This window comes from Felis catus, chromosome B1, assembly GCF_018350175.1.
Source record: "Felis catus isolate Fca126 chromosome B1, F.catus_Fca126_mat1.0, whole genome shotgun sequence".
NCBI classification, from domain to species: Eukaryota; Metazoa; Chordata; class Mammalia; order Carnivora; family Felidae; genus Felis; species Felis catus.
In genome coordinates, this window is record NC_058371.1 from 96,099,747 (window position 1) to 96,122,531 (window position 22,785).

Below are 22,785 nucleotides of genomic sequence, written 5' to 3' on the forward strand. Positions count from 1 at the left end.
ACAAGAGAGAAGATGACCTTTGGTCTAAGAGAGGTGGCAGTTATTGGGATGGACAGAAGAGCCCAAATTCTAGATGTATTTTAAGGTAGGACAACCAGAACTTGCAGAAGAGTAGAATTTAAGGAGCAAAAAAGAAAATTTTCAGATGACTCTGAGTTTATTTTTGAGTGCTAGGTGGATGGTGAGCTGTTTTCTAGAATGGGGGAGACTGGAATGACTGACTAGGTCCTCATCATGGAAGATGCCAAAGCAAGAACTCTGCAACCCAGACATCAAGGTCCCTGGATCATGATGTAGTGAGAAACTCTTGGTTCTCTCTGTAACCCAAAGATTCCTAACCTTTCAGAGCACCATTGTGTTCTGCCTTAGCTGCCTTGGCCTTCTCATCAAAGTCACCCCAACCACCACCCCCACCAAAATCCACCTACATTCCAAAGTCTCTCCTCTGCCCTGAGGAGCTCAGAGAAAGAAAGGCAAAATACTGTTGAAGCAGTATTGGGAAGCAGTGGATAATCCAGAAATCAGTTCTCCCCCTTCTAGCTTTATATACATCATTAGAACATATTGCTCGAAATGCTTTATCAGCTTCCCCCTCTATAATAAAGGCAGGGAGGAGAAATTTCATAGGGTTTTCAAAATTTTTTTAGTTTATTTATTTATTTTCAGGGGAGGGGCAGAGAGAGAAGTAGAGAGAAAATCCCAAGCAGGCTCCATGCTGTCAGCACAGAGCCTGATGCGGGGCTTGCACTCACAAACCATGAGATCATGACCTAAGCTGAACACAAGAATTGGATGCTGAACCGACTGAGCCACCCAGGTACCCCATTTTTTTAGTGAGTTTTCATTTTTAAGACTGAAACAAACTATATATGTAAAGCACTTAGTGCAGTGCCTAAATTATGTTAGGTGTTTAATACACATTAGATATCATTACTCTAAATGTTTCTTTCTCTTATCTGTTTTCAAAGTAAATTTATTACCAAGTACCAATTTGCTACTTAAACAGAGAGCCTGGAAATAGGGTTTTTTTTTTTTGTCTCTAGCTCTATGGACTAGGAATGTTTAGTAGCAATGTAATTATTCAGGCGAAACATTCTACCACCAGAAAAACAGATATTTGACTACATTTGCCTAAACTAAAAATTAAGATGAATTAAGACAAAGGATCTTTTTCTGATTTGTGAAATTATTTGTATGAAAAGTCTCACCAAGATATAAAATTAAATTGTATTTAGTTATACATTTAATTAATTCTTTATTGAGAAGAATAAAATTATATGAAATGAGGACTATTTCTGAAATTCAGGACATATGGTCACTGTCCAGTGGAGATCAATATAATGAGAGTTTACTTGCATTTCCTGCCAAAGAATAACTTCTTTGGCATGTAGACATAACTTAGAAGCTGCAGACAACAAAAGAATGTCTCACTGAGGAGCATTTTGGTATCTCTTTTCCTATAAATTTCTAAGTGGGGAGAAGACAGAATAACACTAACTCTTTCAAGGGGTTAGAACTGTACTAACTTGATTCAATTTCCATATAGCAATGTGTTCCTTTTTTGAAGCCATCTCACCAAATAGTTTATTTATTTATTTTGAGAGAGCCAAAGACAGCACAAGTGAGGTAGGGGCAGAGAGAGAGGGAGAGAGAGAGAATCCCAAGCGGGCTCCACGCTGCCAGCACAGAGCCTGATGCGGGGCTCAAACTCATGAACTGTGAGATCATGACCTAAGTTGAAACCCTGAGTTGCACACTCAACTGACTCAGGCACCCAAGCACTGCTTCCTCCTGCCCCCTGTTTTTGTTTTTGTTTTGTTTTTGTTTTTTTATTTTAATTTTTTTTTAACATTTTATTTATTTTTGAGACAGGGAGAGACAGAGCATGAACAGGGGAGGGTCAGAGAGAGGGAGACACAGAATCTGAAACAGGCTCCAGGCTCTGAGCTGTCAGCACAGAGCCCGACACGGGGCTCGAACTCACAGACCGCGAGATCATGACCTGAGCCGAAGTCGGCCGCTCAACCGACTGAGCCACCCAGGCTCCCCAGCTGCCCCCTGTTTTTGGAGAGAGACAGAGCAAGCAGAGGAGGGGCAGAGAGAGGGAGAGAGCAAATCCCAAGCATGCTCCATACTGTCAACACAGAGCCTGATGCAGGGCTCAAACTCACATGACCTGAGCTGAAATCAAGATTCAGACACTTAACAAACTTAGGCACCCAGGTGCCCTGGAGTTAGTAAGTGCCTTAAAAGTCAGTGATCAAAATCTCCATCTGGATAGAAAATAAATGAGGAAGAGAAATATTCCCTGCTGTTCTAGTTCTATCCAAGAACTGCTACTGCTACTCCCACCATCTCACATCCAGCTTCCCTTGCAGGACAATCTAGCAATCCTGCCCCATCGATGCGCATAGCTTTACCATGTTTACAGAACCAAAGCAATGAGATTCTCATGTCAGGCCTTTTCTTACTTTTAGTGGCTTTTCCATTTGTAGGAAGTCTCCATTAGCCTCAAATATCTATTAAATCTTAATACACCAAAGAAGCAGGGGGTAATAGGCAGACTAATAATCCCCTAAAAGTGTTCCCATCCTAATCCCTGGTATCTGTGGATATATTATATTGATGATATGGGGGAAAATAAGATTACTAAGGAATGAATTTTGAGATGGGGAGATTATCCTATCCTGGATTATCTAGGTAGGCCTAATGTAATCACAAGGATTCTTCTCCCCACCCTCCTTTTTTTAAGAGAAAGAGGAAAGAGAGAGAGCATGAGCAGGGGGAGAGAGAGAATCTTTTTTTCTTATTTAATTTATTCATTTTGAGAGAGAGATAGAGAGTGTGAATAGAGGAGGGACAGAGAGGGAGGAGACACAGAATCCAAAAAAGCTCTAGACTCTGAGCTGTCAGCACAGAGCTTGATGCGGGGTTTGAACCCACGAATTATGAGATCATGACCTGAGCCAAAGTCAGACACTTAACCGACTGAGCCATCCAGACACCCCATGAGAGAGAGAGAGAGAGAGAGAGAGAGAGAGAGAGAGAGAGAGAGAGAATCTTAAGCAGGCTCCATGTTCAGAGTGGACCCAGATGCCGGGCTCCATCCCACATCCTGAGATCATGACCTGAGCCAAAATCAAGAGTCAGATACTCAACCATCTGAGCCACCAGGTGTCCCCTCCCCTCCACCTTTTTTTTTTTTTTTTTTAACAAGGATTACTATCTGTGAAAGTGGGAAGCAAGAGAATGAGGGTCAGAGTCAAAGAGAGAGACAGGAAGAAGCTACCCTGCCAGCTTTGAATATTCAGGAAAGAGCCAAAGTTTAGGACTGTGGACAGCCTCTAAAAGTTGGAAAAATGTATGGAAATGGGTTCTCCTCAAAGCTTCCAGAAAAGAACACAGCACTGCTGGTATATTGATGTTAACCCCAGAAAGACCCATTTTAGACTTTTAACCTCCAGAACTGTAAGATAATAAATTTATGTTGTTTTAAGCCACTAAGTTTGTGGTAATTTGTTACAGCAGTAATAGAAAACTAAAACAGGTGGGGAAACAAGACATCATTTCCTCCCAAGGCCTCTTGGAAACCTCACAGGGAGGAAACACCCCAGGTGCACAGCTGCCTGTCTTCTTGGCCTCCAAAGGTTAGCCTACCACTCTGCAACTACTGAAGACTTCTACCACAGCACAGTGATGTGAAAATTTGAAGTCTTAATGATTAGTGGGTGAAATAATCTGGAGGAAAGAGTAAAACTTGGGGGCAAAAAAGGGCACTATAAAAAGGCCAGGTATGAGGTGAAGGAGCACAAGAACAGAGTAGCCATGATGAAAGAAAAGTCATGACTATCAGGATTAGCCCACCAATACCAATACCAAGTCCTAGCCATCCTGGCCTTCCTTCTGTTCCTTGAACTCACTGAGCTCATCCAGAGGTTGGGCTCTTCTGCCTGGAAAGCTCTTTCCCTAATGGTGCATAGATTTTCAGACCTCACCTTAACTGGCACCTCTCAGATAGCTCCTCTATAGCAGCCAGCCTGGCAATATTATAACACTCACTTTAATTCTCTTCTTAGCATTTACCAGTATCTGATCATTTTCTTGTTTATATGTTTGTTTATTACCTATTTTCATCAGCCAGAATATAAACTCCATGAGAGAAAGAACCTTGTCTGTTTTCTTTGCACGTATCTCCTCAGGGCCCAGATCAGTACCTGGCACATAGTACAAGGTCTTCAATAAATATATGTGGAATGAACAGAAGTCAGTTGAAAGGTCTAAGTTACTCATTGGATATGAGGTGGAGACAAAAGGATGAGTCACATATGGCGCCAAAGATTTCAGCCTTAAGTGACTCAGAGATGGTGGAGCCATGGACAGAGATAGAGGAACAGAAGGAAAAAATAAATCTGGGATATAAAGCCAAGGATTCATTTGTTTTTTAGTATGTTGGACATGAAGTAACAGTAGGAATTCCTATAGCTCAACAACTTAACAACTCCAAAGTCCCACTCTATCTCCTTATCTTCTTCCTAAACTGGCTTCTGTTCTCTCCTCCATCTACCTCATTTGGTGACACCACTATTCAGGCAGTTGTTCAAGCTGGAAAGCTCAGAATTCATTCTAGACTCCTTTCTTTCACTTATTCCAACATCCAATCAGGCCAATTTTCAAATTGCCAAAATTAAATAAGAGCTATGTTTGTTTTTGTTTTTGTTTTTGTTTTTGTTTACAAAAAGACAAATAGCCTACATTTGCTGCCCTTTTCTTTGATGGTGTCAGTATGCTATCTCACAGTTGTTTTAGGAAAACAACAACAAAAACAACAACAACTTATTCAGGCCCTTCAGAGTAGGGTTCACATTTTAATAAATGAGAAAATAACCACACTTAAAAAGAAACTCCTTGGCCAAAATGAACAAATCAGGAGACTATAGATGCTGGAGAGGATGTGGAGAAACGGGAACCCTCTTGCACTGTTGGTGGGAATGCAAATTGGTGCAGCCACTCTGGAAAACAGTGTGGAGGTTCCTCAAAAAATTAAAAATAGACCTACCCTATGACCCAGCAATAGCACTACTAGGAATTTACCCAAGGGATACAGGAGTACTGATGCATAGGGGCACTTGTACCCCAATGTTTATAGCAGCACTCTCAACAATAGACAAATTATGGAAAGAGCCTAAATGTCCATCAACTGATGAATGGATAAAGAAATTGTGGTTTATATACACAACGGAGTACTACGTGGCAATGAGAAAGAATGAAATATGGCCCTTTGTAGCAACATGGATGGAACTGGAGAGTGTGATGCTAAGTGAAATAAGCCATACAGAGAAAGACAGATACCATATGGTTTCACTCTTATGTGGATCCTGAGAAACTTAACGGAAACCCATGGGGGAGGGGAAGGAAAAAAAAAGAAAAAAAAGAGGTCAGAGTGGGAGAGAAAGCCAAAGCATAAGAGACTCTTAAAAACTGAGAACAAACTGAGGGTTGATGGGGGGTGGGAGGGAGGGGAGGGTGGGTGGTGGGTATTGAGGAGGGCACCTTTTGGGATTAGCACTGGGTGTTGTATGGAAACCAATTTGACAATAAACTTCATATATTGGAAAAAAAAAAAAAAGAAACTCCTACTGAAGAGAAATTTGAAAATAGGTATTAGGAAATGTTTCAAACATTTTGAAATTTTATTGCCAAAAATGATATACAGGCATCACGTGTACAAACATTTGTACCAGAATGCTTTAAAGACACGGGATACATAATTTACTAACCTATTTTTAAATGTTTTAAGCAGAAGTTCAGCAGATATTGAACCTGTTTTGTTAACACTATGAAAAAATATGTACCCTCTCCAATTAGCTTACAAGAACAACTGATTGATACCAAGGATAAAGGAAACTTACTAACTTGAATTTCAACAAAAACATATATATGCATAATCATAGTTACAAAACTAGAGCTGAGTCTCATGATTTAGGAAGTGTACTTCCATTTGGAGCTACATCACTTTATGAGGCTCTTGGCATCTATATCAGCCATTAAACCCCCAAAATAAAATAAATGTAGAGCAAGACCTACAAATCATAGTATCACAAGTATAAACCAAGATTTAAGTGGACACACTAAATTATGAGCTTTTGTTTATCATAAGTAAATAAACTAAAAATTACTCTAAATGTTTTAATCTCATTTTTATCTCATCCTTTTACAATTTCCATTTTGGAGTATGTTTTTAAATGGGCACAATATATTTGGGCAGCAAAAACATGTAATTTATTTGAAAAATAACTACATTGGGAGTGTGTGGCTGAGATTTCCTTATCCACAGGATGCCCAATCACTGCTCTATGAAGCCAGAGGAATCGCCATAAAATGCACATGGGCCCACAGCATGGAAACCCTTCCATGGCTTCCCAGTCTACATAGCCACAGTCCTCTCATGACCACCAGAGGGGTAAAGTACATTCACAAAGGTGTCCCATCTCCTGAGCGTATGCAGATCCCCAAAATATTGATAAGGAGATGAAGTGCAAAGGCAATTTGTTAATATAATGGCTACTAGCTTGCTGTTTGGACGAGGTGAGCAGACAGTTATTCTCAAGCCCTGGCTCCTAGCCCCGGCTCAGTCTCTTTCTTTTGCTATCCTTTTCTCTCAAGAAAGCATATGGAATGCCAGTGGGGGAGAGTCACCATATTATAGGGATAACCTTGAATTTGCTCTGATTTAAGATTTTTAAGGAGTAAAGCCATCACAAACCTAATACTTTATTAGTAGTAACACATTATTTGGCTGCTCCCTGGTGAGTGAGAAAGCTTCTTACAGCATCAAATCTCAACCCTTAGTAGCATTCTTGACCCTGTCATCCTCTGAAATCTCCCTTCCTACCAACATAGGTCTGACACTTTATACTCTGTTGCCTGCACATACCATGCTGTTTCTTACCTTGTTCATATACCCTTTTGCCCAAAATGTATTCCACTCCCCATCCTCATCTAGCTAACTTTTATTCTTAACTTGAAACTAATTTCAAACCACCTCTTCCAGGAAGTCTTCCCTGACCCACTGCTGGCTACGTTTCCTGGCCTTCCTTTAAGTTCCTGTCATAGTCTTTTGAATGGCTCTCTCACTACACCAGAATTATCTATTTATGGGCTGGTCATCCCCACCAGACTGTTAGCTTTCTTTTAGGCTGAGCATGGAGTCTTACTGGTAAGCACAGTGCCTGGCATGTAGCAGGCATTCCATAGATGTTTGCTGAGTGAGTGAGAGAGTGAGTGAGCAAGTGAATCAGAGAACATACGTAAGCCATTGGATATTTAGGACTGACAGAATCAAAAGTTAATCCAGTGATAAAACATCTACATTTAATTACTGGTACTTCATTGCCTAAGAATATGACTTTAATGAGAAATTGTCAAAGAATGAGACATTACAAGGAAACTGGAATTAGAGGAGGTGAGGCTGGTGAAAAGATACAGAAGAGGAGAGGACCTCATCCCACCCTTCCAACAAGGCCACTTCTCCCCTCCACAGCTATTACCACCGAGCAAAGACCTTCGAGGTAATCTGCAGCTGGAGAGGGTTGCAAACCCAGGGACTGTCAGACATGAACCCTGTAGTTGCTGTATTGTCCAGAAGTCTGAGGGATCCCAGAGGGGCAGAAAGTGTGGGCAGTGGAGAGGGGCTCTCAGGGAACCCTTGACTACGGCTATTTTCCAACAGGTATGAAACTATTTCAATTTCTTAACAATTGTTACAGCCACACCAGTGAATATCAGCTTAATATCAGGTTGCCTATAGGTAAATCAAGTAATATTATCTATACCTCTGCATGTCCAGAGAGAATAATGGCTCTTTTAAAAGCTGAGGGGTTTTATTCGCCAAGAACACTTTCCCTCTTGACATTTGAGAACACTTTCTCAAGAACTTGGGTGGATAGAACAAGCTTTAAATGAACACTGAGTGATTTTTTTTTTCACTCTTTTTGTTTCCCTTAAAAACTTGCCTGTAATTGTGTTGGGTAGTTCTGATCTTAGCAATGAAATGAAAGCTGATTCAGGCCTTACCATGTGAGGGACTTTTAGTCACAACCAGCAAGAGTTTTACATTGATTTGCATTCTATGCTTCTTCCTTTGTGTAATTGGAAGAGATTTTGATTCAGTCCTTAACCTCGTTTTTTACAGAGACTCTACCAAATGCCTCAGACCCAGACACACTCCATCACTCTTGGCAAAATAAATGAAATGGGCTTTTATCAGAAATGATCAGTTCTCCTCCCAGAGAGAGTTTCTATGATTCCAGCACTTGATGGGTTTTTTTCCTTCCCAACTAATGGATTTATTTCTCACTTGATTGTCCTTTCCACATCAAGTATAAGCTACAGTCCTTTCCCACATGGAGCTCACTCAGTGTTTTCATTTTCCAGGATTGATTCACTCTCAGAAGGTGAAAGGTGGGGGGCACTGAAGCCATCTTTTTTTTTTTTTTTACATTTATTTATTTTTTGAGAGACATAGAGAGACAGAGCACAATTTGGGGAGGGGCAGAGAGAGAAGGAGACCCAGAATCCGAAGCAGGCTCCAGGCTCTGAGCTGTCAGCACAGACCCTGACACGGGGCTCGAACTCACAAACCGTGAAATCATGACCTGAGCTGAAGTAGGACACTCAACCGACGGAGCCACCCAGGCGCCCCTCTGAAGCCATCTTTGAAATGACCCAAAGTAGCTACAGTGTGCAAAGTAGCTGATTAAATTATTTTGAAGAGCTGATGGATGCTTTAAAAATCTCTGCATTGAATGCAATTACCAATGTTTTTCAAAGTGCACTTTGAGACCACCTGTATCCCAAACCACCCTCATGTTTGTTAAATATGTAAAGTCCCTGGGGAACCTGGGTGGCTCAGTTGCTCATGGTTCTGGAGTTTGAGCACTGCATCAGCCTCTGCACTGATAGTATGGAGCCTGCTTAGGATTCTCTCTCTCTGATTCTTTCTCTCTCTCTGTCTCTCCCCCCCCCCCCCCCAATCTACTCTCTCAAAATAAATCAATAAATTAAAAAAAAAAACATGTGAAATCCCAGGTCCCATAACAGGACTAAACTTTTCATGAAATCTGTATTTTAAAAAACACTTTTATTTATTTATTCATTTATTTAAAGAGTATGAGTGTGGGAGAGCCAGAGAGGGGGAGAGAGAGAAACAGAGAGGGACAGAATCTCAAGCAGGCTCCATGCAGCATGGAGCCAGACATGGGGCTTAATCCCATCACCCAGGGATCATAACCTGAGCTGAAATCAAGAATTGGACACTCAACCGACTGAGCCACCCAGATGCCCCTCAAAACACCTTTTTTAAAAAAATGTTTATTTGGGTGCCTGTGTGGCTCAGTCAGTTGAGTGTCTGACTTCGGCTCAGGTCATGATCTTGTGGTTCATGAGTTCAAGCCCCATGACAAGCTGTGTGCGGACAGCTCAGAGCCTGGAGCATGCCTCAGATTCTGTGTCTCCCTCTCTCTCTCTGACCCTCCCCCACTAGTACTCTCTCTCTCTCTCTCTCTCAAAAAATAAATAAAACATTTAAAACATATTTATTTACTTTAAGAGACAGAGAGAGAGAGAGTGCACATGTGAGCAGGGGAGAGGCAGAGAGAGAGGGACAGAGAGAATCCCAAATAGGCTCCATGCTGTCAGCACAGAGCCTGATTTGGGGCTCAGTCTCATGAACCATGAGATCATGAACTGAGCCAAAATTAAAAGTCTAATGCTTAACTGACTGAGCTATCCAGGAGCCCTGAAAAAAACTTTTAATGAAGTAAAATATACATACAGAAAAGTACACATACCATAAGTGGATAACTTGCTTAAGTTTCACAACTAAACCCATCAAGACTCAGATACTCAGATCAAGAACCACAATATCACCTCAGATTTTCCCTTTCAGTCACAGTCTATTCCCCTAACTCAAGCTTAACCATTATCTTAATTTCTAATGCCAGAGAAGAGTTTCATCTGTTTTGGTTTTGGATTTGGTACTGTTTACAAATGGAATCATACAGTATGCATTCTTTAGTGTCTGACATTTCCCCAATTATATTGTGAGATTCAATCATATTATTGCATGTAGCTGTAGATTGCTCATTCTCTTTGACTGAATGGTATTTCACTATGTGACTAGACCAAAATGTATTTACTCATTCAATTTAAATGTAAATTACAATGAATTATTTCTACAGAACCACCAGAATGGCTAAAATTACAACAGAAAATACCCAAGTGTTGGTTAGGATGTGGGACAATGGAAGCTCTTATACCCTGACAGAGGGACCATCACTGTACAACCACTCTGGAACACCTTTCAGCAGTATCTACTAATGTTGAATACGTGGCTAACTGATGATTCAGGAATTCTACTCCTAGATACATGCCCAGCAGAAATACATACATATGTTCATCACAAAGACACAAACTAGAATGTCCATTGCTGTTCATAATAGTCAAAAACTTGGTACTACCTAGAAGTCCATCAACAATTGAGCCATATCTGCATTTTTAACAAGTTCACCAGTTGATTCTTTTGCACACAGAAATTTTGAGGCTATTTGAATTTGGTATTCTGAATAGTCACTCAGAATAAGCCTAGGAATTTCAGCAACTATCAAAATCCATAAGGCCAATATGTTTGAATTTGTCAAGGAAAAAATATTTTTTCATCATTAAACTTACAACAGGGCTTCAAGTAGAAGTTAATACTTAAGCACCATATACATTTCCCCATTACTTTGAAAACTGAGCACTTCATAAAAGAATGTTTCAGAAAATGTGTTAAAATTTTAATTGTGTTTTTACAGCCATGGACTTAGGGCAGCTGCTGCTACTCCTCAATCACACTATCACTGCTGTGAATGAATATTTCATATACTGCTGTTTTCCCATGAAGTTCCTTTGATAAAATAAAAACCGGGATTTGCAAGCTCAAGAAATAACGGAATAAACTCAGTTCTTAGAAACTTTGACAGGAAGCAATTGAGCCGACTCTTAAGTCATGTGTAAGAGTTTATTGTGTACTGGTGGCAGCTGACAGATTTGGAATAATCACCTATGTAAGGGACTACCCTTAAGATGACTAGCCTTAAATAACATAAAGATAACTCAATAGAAACTCCTAATGAGGTGAAAAACACCCAGAAAGTAAACACCCAGAAAGTAAAGTTAAAGATAAACAAAGAAATAGCTATTCTTATTTTTCAGGATTTCCACAGACTAAAAATGGTCTAAATAAATGCCAAATGCAAACTACTTGGAATCACCAAATGTTTAGAAATGGAAAAGACCCTAAAGGACATCTACCAAGAGGAAAGGAGATACTCAATATGGATATAATCAAGTAATCAAAATTATACACGGCTGCGATTAAAAAATTTTTATTATAAAATAAAGCAGGGGAGGGGCAGAGACAGAGGAAGACACAGAATCCGAAGCAGGTTCTAGGCTCTGAGCTGTCAGCACAGAGCCCAATGCAGGACTCAAACCCACAAACTGTGAGATCACAACCTGAGCTGAAGTCAGAAGCTTAACTGACTGAGCCACCCAGGTGCCCAACATGGCTGTGATTTTAAAATAATTCTCTATAGCCAAATTCTTAGGCACTCAATAAAGTGACTGAATTTAGACTACATGCACATCTCAGCAGTTACTAAAGAAACACAACAAACTTAAGGAGCATCTCCAGGTATAAACCATGAACCTGTCCTTCTTCTAAAACTAGAACTATCATAGATATTGTTCTTTTTGTTAGACTTATAATGGACTATTCAGAGCCATAATGGACCTTCTAAATTACAAGTTTGGGGAGCCTAATAGTAGGCCCCAATATCTCAAACTAAGGTACAGAAGGGCCCAGTGGGATTTAGAGCAACTACATACTTGAGGGGAACTGTGTGTCAGGTTCAGCAGGTGAAATGAAAGACTATTGTCCCTGGCCCTTGGGAAACAAATGCTATGTGCAAGTGACTGTGACATGACAAATATGGAGGAAGAACTCTGACTACAGCAGTAGGAAGTTTAAAGGCTAAGAGTAAGGAGAAAAAAAAAATCATCCCTCCTTCTATCATTAATCTGCTTGGTCTCAAGAGAGATGGCAAATACTTAAAATATCAAGAGGCTTGTTCATTTACAAGCAACAGCCCATCTGAGAATATACATCTAATCTACCCTAAATTCCAGGACGTCACTTCCCTTGGCCCTTAAGATCATGCTTGGAATTAAAGGAAGGTGGTAGGAGAAGGGCTGGTGGTGAAAACAGTTGGTCTATGCACAAGAGCACAAGTCTAAGCTTTGACATGTCCTGTCTTTGTGACCTCTGAGGAGTCTACCACCATGTCTTCATGCTCTCTAGAGTAACAGTCTCAAAGGGTATTGTCAAGTAAAAGACGCTCTTTGTTTTGTTTTGGTAGTTTTTTTGTTTGTTTGTTGTTTATGTTGTTTTTTTTTTGGTGTTTTTTGTTTTTTGTTTTTTGTTTTGCTTTTTTGAGAAAAAAGAAATTGACTCTTTTTAGGACAAGGAAATGATTTTAAATATGGTAACTTTTGTTTTTTCAGTTGGAAGCTAACCTGGCAGTTAGCTGTTCTTTGAGACAAAAGCTTTGTCCTCATAATTTAGTTTGCTTGGACTGCACAGGAGTTTTCTAATTAAAAATGGTCTCCAACAGTGTTAGTAGTGAGCTCACTATAATTTCATGTTTAAAATACAGCTTTGCCCACAGACAGTAAAGACAAACCAAGGATAGCAGCTTTGGCTCACCGAGCCCTCTTTATCTGAGCAGGAAGTAGACACTGGGATACTTGGGTTGTTCCATGCTTCTGAGCTCTAATTAAGTCCACCTGTACTCTCAAACAGAGCTGATGTGGCTGCCAGCAGGGTGAGGTCATGCATCAGTGCCAAACAGACCTTGTTGTTCTACTGCTTGCACCCCATTCTTAAGGTCATCCTGGCACTACCCTAGCCCAGGCTCTGCCTCACCTCCTTTTGGGCCAACCAAGCAATTCAGTTGGAAACCCCTACATTTCTGACAAACTGAGGAAACTTGTGGACTATCTGGACTAGTTCCCATCAAGGCCACCCTGGTGTGGTGCTGATTCCCTTACATGTTTGTGTGGTATTGGGAACTGAGCAAAGGTACACATGGGCCAGATACACAACATATAAGCTCCACAAAAGCAGGTGTATCTGTGTGGTTTACTCAGTTCTACCTCTCCAGGGCCTAGAACAGTGCCTGGTATATAGTAAGAGCTGAATTAGTTTCTTTGTTGAGTGTGATGCTGATGAAGAGAAGATAAGAGCATGAATCAGAAGGAACTCAGGAACATGGGCCTGGCTTTTATGCACTGGAAATAAGAGAAAGGTAGCTAGCTCACCAGCAAAATTTAACACCCATTTAACACCCTTTTAAAAAACTAGATCATCAAGGTAAATCCTCCCTTATTAGTGTTTGTTGTTGTTGGTGGTGGTGGTGTTAATTTGGCAAATACTTGTTGAGCACCTACACTGTACTAAGCACTGTCTGGGTACTAGACATACCACAATAAATAAGACAAAATCCATGTTTTCATGAAGTTTACACTCTAGTGTAGGAAGGACAGACAAACACACAGGTATTTTGGAGTTTTAAGTGCTAAGAAGAATATAATTATGAAAACAGGCTATAGTGATGGGGGAAGAGCAGTGCTATTGCTTCTGCTAGGATAGTCCAAGAAGGCCTCTCTGAGGACCAGATATTTGATCTGAGACCTGAATATTGAGAAGAAAGCCCAGGGGGCCCTCTGGGAGAAGAACATTCCAACCAGACCAAAGACCCAGAGACACAGGTGCATTGAGAAGGTTGAGAGACAGAGTATGTAGATAGAGGCTGAAAGGAGGGAAAGGAGGAGGAAGGTTGAGGTGTGGGTCATTGTAGTCTTTGGTGAGGAGCTTACATTCTAGTTTAAGTGAAAAGAAACCATAAAATGAACTTAAACATAGAAGTGGGTTGATCTTTATTTGTTAAAAAGTCTTTCTTGCAGCTGTATGAAGAATGGCCATGGGGGGAAGCAGAGAGACCAGTTAGGAGATTGCTGCAGTGGCTTGATTGGCCTGTGGCAGTGACATTGTGAGAAGTGGTCTGCTTTAGAAACTGTACAGCTGCAGAACCTGCTGATGGATGCAGGTGAGGTAGGAAATAAAATGAGGGATGAAGTCTGACTTCTAGGATTTTGACTAAGCAATTGAGTAGATGATGGTGCTGTTTACTGATATGGGGAGTTTGAGAGAGGAGCAGGTGTATGGGGTAGGCACCGAATCAAGAGCATATTTAAAAAAAAAAGAGTATTCAGTCCATGCTGATTTTGAGGCTGTTAGACATTCGAGACTTTCATGATGTTAAGCAATAGTTGGATATACAGATCTAAAGGTATGAGCACAAACAGTGCTGAAGAGAGGGATTCAGAAGCCATCGGCATATTCATGGAATGTAAAACTCTGGGCCAAGATGAGACCACCTAGGCAGAGTAGCTTTGCATCAATAGCATCTTCAGTGCTATTCAGTGATGACCAGTTCTGGGGTTAGTGGAGAGCTCCCCAGCATCCTGCTAGCTCATAGCCAGATTTCCTTCAGATTGATTCTTGTTTCTCTTGTTGATATAATGTGAACAAATTAGGGAAAATTATAGGGACAAATGTCTGATTTACATGAAACTTCAAGGATGATGAAAGCTCCTTTTTAAACTAGATAATCTAGAGGCGAAAGCAGCAAAATATAAAAGCAAACACAAATATAATCATTCTTCTCTAACTTGGTTTCAAGTCTGTTTTCTTAGTGAAGCTAATGCCATGTGAAATGCTGGGGGTGGAGGTAGAAAAGGGCCTCCAAACATTCCTTTTTAATGACATAATTTTCTAGCCAAAGAATCAAGAGATGTTGGACAGCAGGACTTAGGAGATAAGGAAAAGGGCAAACCATTAACATTTAGGTAACATAAACAGAACCTTTTTGTTTTTTTTAAACTTTAGAAATATCCCATTCTGAAAACTATGATGCTTCATTCCAAATATACTTGATTTTCATTTTTAAATTATAAGGTCTCATTGTGTTTACTGAAATAAACTTCAAAGGCACATCTGTAATTTTGAGAAGAAAACTAAAGCTTAAAGTTCTATAACAAATAGATCTAGTTTTCTATTTTGCCACTGGGAAACTAGGCAGACTGCACATTATGTTTCATAACCAAAATCCCCCAGAGTCCTTACACAAAACCTAAGCTGTATACATGACTCTACTTTGAAACAGTGCAATCTTGGGATGCAGCCAAACTTCACAAAACAAGTCAAGGAATTTCCCATGATGCCAAGGACTCTAGTCAGAGTTTGCAGTATATGGGGGACCACTTTTACTATTACCCATTTATAAAAATATAAAGAGAAAAACAAAAAAATAAAGAAGAGGAAGATAGAAATAGAGAAAGAAATGGAAGAAAGAAAGGAGGAAGGGAAAGGATGGAAAAAAGGAGGGTCAGAAGGAGGGAGAAAGGAAAGAATGAATTTATTCCTTAGAGGTCAGATAAAAAGCTTAGCCTTTTCCTGGAATCGTTAAATCTTGATCCAAGGGCAAAGGAAGTATATGGTTCCTCTCACTTTATACCAGAAGATAACATATTTCCTGATCCTTCACTCTAAAACCACTGCAACATGAAACTGGATCTAAAATCCTAAGTTTCATCTTGAATTGAGAATAATCTGTATACTCTGAGAGTTCTTCCTCATGCCTTCTTTTTATTACACAAAAAAGGGAGCTGTCTATTGCTTTGTACATATTTACTACAGGGCCATACTATTGCTAAAGGGTTAAAACAAGCATCTCCATTTTCTCTCACTCTCAAATAGTGTCTTTGAACTTGACCTTGCCTACTACATCCAATATATAACAAAGTTTTATCAGGTCCACTTTGAAATCTGCCTGCTTTTCTCCACTCTCTCCTCCAAATGTTATACTCACCACAACTAGAATTAGTTTATTAAAGAGCAAGCTCTACACACACACACATACACACACACACACACACACACACACACACACACACACACACAACACATTCTTATCATCACCAAAATTTAAAAACTAAAAAATAAAGAGTAAGCTCTTTTATGCCTCTTTACCTTTACACACATTTTCTCCTCTCTCATCACACTTGTCTAGCATCACCCCTAAAGGAAGAGATCACAAGTGAAATATTAAAATTTTTCCCCCAATTTAGTTCCTTTGGTAGGTTGATTATATTAAAGGCCCTAGTACTTCACTTTTGCCATGTAACTTGGCAGTACCCTTATGCTCTGAGTAGAGTGTTCCATCCTATTCTGACTCTGGGTTCAGATAGGTGACTTGCTTTGGCCAATGAGATGTTAGCAAACATAATTCAAGCACAGGATTCTGTAAGTGCTTGCACATTTCTACTTGTACTCATGTGCCTCTGCCATTGCTATGAGAACATGATCTGGCTAACCTGCTGGCTAGTCATATAACAGAGCCAAGTTGCTACAGTCACCCAAGCTAGGCTATCCCAGATCAGTTCACCAATCCCCAGACATGTGAATGGCCCCAACCTAAATCAGCAGAACTGCTGAGCCATCTCACAACTGACTGCATATTCAATAAGCAAGTGCAGCCCAGAGCATCTAAGCCCAACCCAGAGCAGAATCAAGAGCTAAATCAGAGGTTAGCCAACAATGACCCATGGGCCAAATGTAGCTTACCACCTGGTTTTGCACAGCCCATGGGGAAAAAAGTCATAAGCCATTCAATTTCTTGGTAGAAAAAAATAAAAATTCATAACATAAGAAATAATATTTCATAATGTGAAAATTATATGAAATTCAAATTTGAGTGTCCATAAAGTTTTATTGGAATATAGGCACATTCATTTCTTTGTATGTTTGTCTATGGCTGCTTTTGCACTATCAGGGCAGAGTTGAGTAGTTGTAACAGAGACCACATGTTCTGAGAAGGCTAAATTATTTACCATCTCACCCTTTAAAGAAAAATATTGCCAAACCCTGAACTAAATATTTATTGTCATATATCCCTGGGGCTTAGTGGTATTTTGTTACACAGCATCAGTGTAGCAAAAGTTCACTGACACATTATCTCCTCTGGAAGCTAATTCCTTTCTCTTGTCCTCCCAGCAGAGAGTACTGGTGGAGCACAGAGGCCCAGGGTCAGAGCAAAACCAGCTCTCTCCTCCTCAACACCACAGGCCTGGATTTCATGACCAGGGCTCCAAGGACTAATGCCAGTACATCAAAGAATGTCACATTCTTCAGTGGTTCCCAATCCAGGGAGCAAACAACGTCAACCTCTCTATTACAGTGACCAGTGAGGATCCAAAAGGCCCCTTATCCTGCTGACAGTGTCACAAAACCTATGAGCCAGAGATTCCATCCATTGTCAGCTGCATACCCAACTTGCATAGGAACAGAAGTAGGGAGAAGAAATCTCAAAGATGAAAGGAAATCGGGTATTTACTTAAATTATTACAATAGATTAAATTTACCAAATTAGACTAAAATTTAATTCCTACCTTTGGATCCAGGAGTGAAAACTTGGGAGTAACATTATTTTAATCAATAAAGAAAAATTAAGAAGTTACATTTTATCTCTCAGTATAATACAAATGATTTTTGCAAACCTGATATGAATTTTTGTGGAATGAATAAACAGATGGTAAACTCCCCACCATATTGCCATGTACCCTTCCCACTACCTTCTGGCATTTCTATCCAGTTAAGGTATAGTCCAGAAATAGCCTATTCTCCCCCCTCCCCCCCCCCCGAACTGCCTTCTAACTTCAAGGAGCAAGGAGCAACTTCCAGGGCCAGCTCCCTTTATTCAGAAATGCCTATTAACCCTCCTCCTTACTTTGGTCTCTTGGCTCAGGAATAGGTGGTCTCCAAGTCTTAGATAAATTTAGATGAAATAGACAGGCATCCTCCAGGTTAGAGGAATTCAGATCTTTCAGTAGACTTTGGCCTTAAACCTGTACAGAATATCTTCTGAGATTATAAGGAGGCAATGTTTTCCCCAAGAGGAGAAAAAGTCAAATTCCCACATCTGGAGTTTGACCTTTGTACATGTTGTCATTTCACCCACCACAGGAAACCTTTCTGGGATGGGCTGAAATGTGTAACTTCTCAACAGTGTGGCTGGTAGCAATCCCACCCAGCTGTGTGGAACGGGAAGTGACAGGGCAATTAATATTTTGTTAAAACTTCAGGGGGCTACCCCAAAGCTGGACAGATTTCAGGGCTGACTCATCATGTTAAAACCAAACATGGTATTGTCTGTTCACTACTGCTGACTCACTTGTCAGCCCTAAAAAATGTGCACCTGGGCAGAGCTGCAAAGTCTCAGATCTGCCTTTCCAAGGTGTTACCCTTCGGTGCCAGCCATGTCCATTCACTCTGTGGTGAAGCTTCTATAATGAGCCATAGGTGTGTTAAGGATGTTTTATAGAGGGACATGACCAGCCTCTTTCCTGCCTTGGTTCATATGAAAACATCAAGGACAGAAGCACAACTGATGCTCGAGAAGAATCATAGCATTTCTAAGCTGGCAGGGAAGCTTAGAGATCAAACTAAAAGTATTCTCCTAAGAGAGGGTAGGAGGGTGTATAGCAGAATGGGTAAGAGCTCTGAATCAGACATCCTGAATTCACATCCCATCTCTGCCACTTGAAGTGGAATTCTAAATAAGAAGCTAATATAGCTATTAAGTAACTTTAAGCAAATTCCTCAGATTCTGTGAGCTTAGATTTCCTTATCTGTAAAATGAGGAATAATTATAGCACCCACCTCCTTGGGCTATTGTGAGGATTAAAGGGGATAAAGTATAAAAAGAATGTAGTGCTTGACACAAAGTGCTCAATAAATAGTAGCTATTATTAAGGCTGTTGAGACAATCCATGGAAACCTCTTTCCTGGGAACAGGAAAGATCCCCCCATGTGTTTGGTAATAGATAGGTAAAGTCAAGAGGAACATCATCACAAGCTGGATTTTGATGGAGGTGGAAAAGGAAGAGGAGGAATAGTTGCCCAGGGCAGGGATGGGATGTAAGTATCTTGAGGGGCTGTGCCTTGGAGCCCCAGGTAGGGAAGAACCCACCTTTCATCCTAGTTTCAGGTCTACTGAAGATAGTCATTCATTTTTTTTTTAAAGACCCCTCTGATTACAAGTCTCTGAAGGCTCTGCTCAGATTTCCCTTTAAGGGCCTTGTTTAAGTGCACATAGGAGGCAGCACAGACAAGTTTGAAAAAAAAAAGGCTAGCTAGTAATGGCATATAGAAACTGATACTTACATGATACTGTTAAGTGCACTCTTTTTAAACCACTAATTCTTATTCCACAGAAAGTGGTCTTTATGTCAAAGTCCTTAAGAGGTCCAACAGCTTGTATAACCAGCAAACCTCATGGTTAGTTAGCTGCTTTCAGGACTTGGATTCCCGGTGATAAACAAAAGAATTCTGAAGGCCACAATCTATAAAGTCTCCATAGAAACATATGGAACTACTTAAGTAGGTTGGCTCAGGATTGTTGTTTTGAAAACAAGTATCCTCAGCCAGGATCTCCACTGAGTGCTATTTATTGAATGGTTAGAGAAGGGCAAGACCTCATGGGCCCTGTAGGGTTGCTCTTCAGCAATCTCAAACATTTTGCAGATATTGCTGTAAGGCTAAGGATACCTGGGAAAGAATACAAAATTCTGTACGTTTGTATCCATTCCACCAAAAGCATTGAGGACCCTCATTAAGGAGTCTGCACTCCTTAAATATCCTTCTACAAATCTCTTACTGTAAGGTTTTATGCCTCTAATTCTCTTATTTCTTACTCTCAGAAATTTTTTGATTATAACCTGCCATCAAGATTCAACTGGCCACTTTGCCCTTTGTACCTTAACAATAACCATCCAAACTTCTATTATATGATAGATGATTCCAAAGCTAGTATCCTACTACTGGACTGTGAACAGCAATTTTTATCTGTTTCTCTTCTGTATCTCCAGGATTTGGCTTAATAGGTGCTTGACAATTGTTTTATCATATTAATAAAATATGATTGATTAATTAATTAATTAATTAAGATTACAAGTTACTAAATGAATTAATTAGGCCTTGGCTACCCTGACCTTTCAAGTCAGTGGTAGAGCCATGGTTAGAACTCAAAATTCTGATACTCACTATGATAAGCTACTTCACAAGGACTTCCAGTAAACCCATCATGTAATTGCTCATTGATGGCAGATTATGTGGCCACAAAGATGCAGATATAGGATAGCTTTGGTATCCACTGATCAACATACTTCAAAACATGGACAGCCAACCTTTCTGGCTTCTGTTGTTTGAGTCTCGGTCCCCAAACAACACCAACTGGTCTATTTTTGAAACTAATAATGAGGGTTTTTTTTTCTTATTATTATAGTATTAATCAAGGCATTCTGTTTTAGAAAAATGTAGACTAAGATAAAGCTCACTATAAAAACCTAGAAATGCTGAATAAAATATAAATTTTAAAATGTTTTATATTCAAAGCCAAGCTCTCAGGAAAGAAAGAGAAATCCTCAGGCACGAGAAGCAAAGAGGTAATTGAAAACAGAATAAAATTTCAAAGTGTCAGCTCATCATGTGGCTACATTATAGTGATAGAGGGTTTATTATTGATCTATTCACCTAAGGACTTGGAATTTCATGTGCATGTGGGGATATAAGGTGGGCATTGGGCCCAAGTGAGCAAGGAATTAGAAATAGGAACACTGCATAAAAGTTACAACCTTAAAGGCCTATACCCTGTGTGAAAGAGTAGGATTTAGGTAAAAATCCATCCATTAGCATAGGGAGATATCAAGAAAATTAAAAATGTAAATGGATGAGTTAAATAACAATTAGATATAGCAAGAAAATTTATAAACTGGAAAACAGATTTGAGGAAATTATTCAGAAGGCACAAAGACAAACAGATCTGGAAAATATGAAAGATTAAGAGATACGGAAGATGGAATAAGGAAGCCCAACATAAAATGGGGCAGAGGCAATCTTTGAAAAGATAATGGCTGAAATTTTTCCATAAATGACTAAAAGACTTGAATCCTGAAGTTGAAGAATCATAGTGAGTTTAGAGAAAATACACTAAACCCCAAACTAGCCATAATATAACAAAACTTTAGAAATTCAAAGACAAAGAAGAAATCTCAAAGTGCTGTACAAAAATAACCATGAACCCAGAATTCAAAACCCAGCTAAGCTCTCATTCAAAAGTGAAGGTAAAATAAATACATTTTAAAAAAGACCAAGAACATTTACTGCTCACAGATAATGATGAAATCAGTACCTCCATAATTTCTTTTTTAATGTTTATTTATTTTTAAGAGAGGGAGACAGAGACAGAGACAGAGGACGAGCAGGGGAGGGGAAGAGAGAGGGAGACAAAGAATCCAAAGCAGGCTCCAGGCTCTGAGCTGTCAGCACAGAGCCTGACACAGGGCTCAAACTCACAAACAGCAAGATCATGACCTGAGCCAAAGTCGGACACCCAACTGACTGAGCCACTCAGGTGCCCCAGTACCTCCATAATTAACAAAACTTTATGTCATGAAATTTAAAAGTTAAAAACTGAACTGACATCTTGCCATTTGCAACCACATGGATGGAACTGGAGGGTATTATGCTAAGCAAAATTAGTCAGAGAAAGACAAATATCATATGACTTCACTCATATGAGGACTTTAAGAGACAAAACAGATGAACATAAGGGAAGGGAAACAAAAATAATATAAAAACAGGGGGACAAAGCAGAAGAGACTCATAAATATGGAGAACAAACTGAGGGTTACTGGAAGGGTTGTGGGAGGGGGGATGGGCTAAATGGGTAAGGGGCGTTAAGGAATCTACTCCTGAAATCATTGTTGCATCATATGCTAACTAACTTGGGTGTAAATTTAAAAAATAAATTAAATAAAATGGTAAACAATTAATTAATTAATTAAAGTTTATATTATAGATATATAATATAATAATATATATAAATATTAAATAATAAGTTTCCTCTTCTCTCTCTCTCATGGGATGGGGCAAGAAAGAACTGGGTCTCTTTGGCAGCATCCACACAACTGGATAAGCTCACTCACATGCTCTCACTTTGCCCCTTGGAGAAATCACAGGTCAAAAGAGTCTCTCTTGGCACTGAGCTGTGCTGTCTTGGTTAAGGGGTGACACAAATCAAGTGAAACTGTTCTTTTTACCCTCCTTAATACATCTAGTTTCAGATTTTTTTCCTCCAACGGTGTGCTGGAACTCCTCCAATGGACTCCCAAACTCCCATAAGGTACTTTTGTCTGTGGGTGATTGTCAAAATCAGTGTTCTTTGTGGGGAAGACTGTAGAAAACTCCTATCTGCCATTTTGCTGACAACATTCCCCACCTTAAGTGAGGAGAGAATTTAATTGCTTACATAGGTGATAGATGTATAAGGAAGTCAAGCATAAAAAAGAGGCAACCCAGCTCAGCAACAGCAGGAAGCTGCTACTAATCCCTGGGCTGGAGGAGCAGGGCTGAGAAGCCAGACACTAAAATAAAGACAAGGCTTCTCAGCTGGAACTGGGACCATGAAGTAAGTGGGAGCTTACCTCCAGTAGGAGCTGCAGTTGTGGAGCATACTCAACAGTCATACATGCCACAGGAGGCACCCAATCTTCTGCCAGTGTTTT

At 39.9% G+C, this 22,785-nt stretch overlaps 1 long non-coding RNA gene across 1 annotated transcript in view; it reads right to left on the bottom strand.

Moving 5' to 3' along the window:
* Positions 1-21,420, bottom strand: part of LOC123384946 — a 109,163-nt gene extending 87,743 nt beyond the window's left edge. Inside the window, exon 1 of the long non-coding RNA XR_006596762.1 lies at positions 19,385-21,420. This is a non-coding gene — a long non-coding RNA (uncharacterized LOC123384946). The remainder of the gene's footprint in view (positions 1-19,384) is intronic.
* Between the last annotated feature and the right edge of the window lie 1,365 nt (positions 21,421-22,785).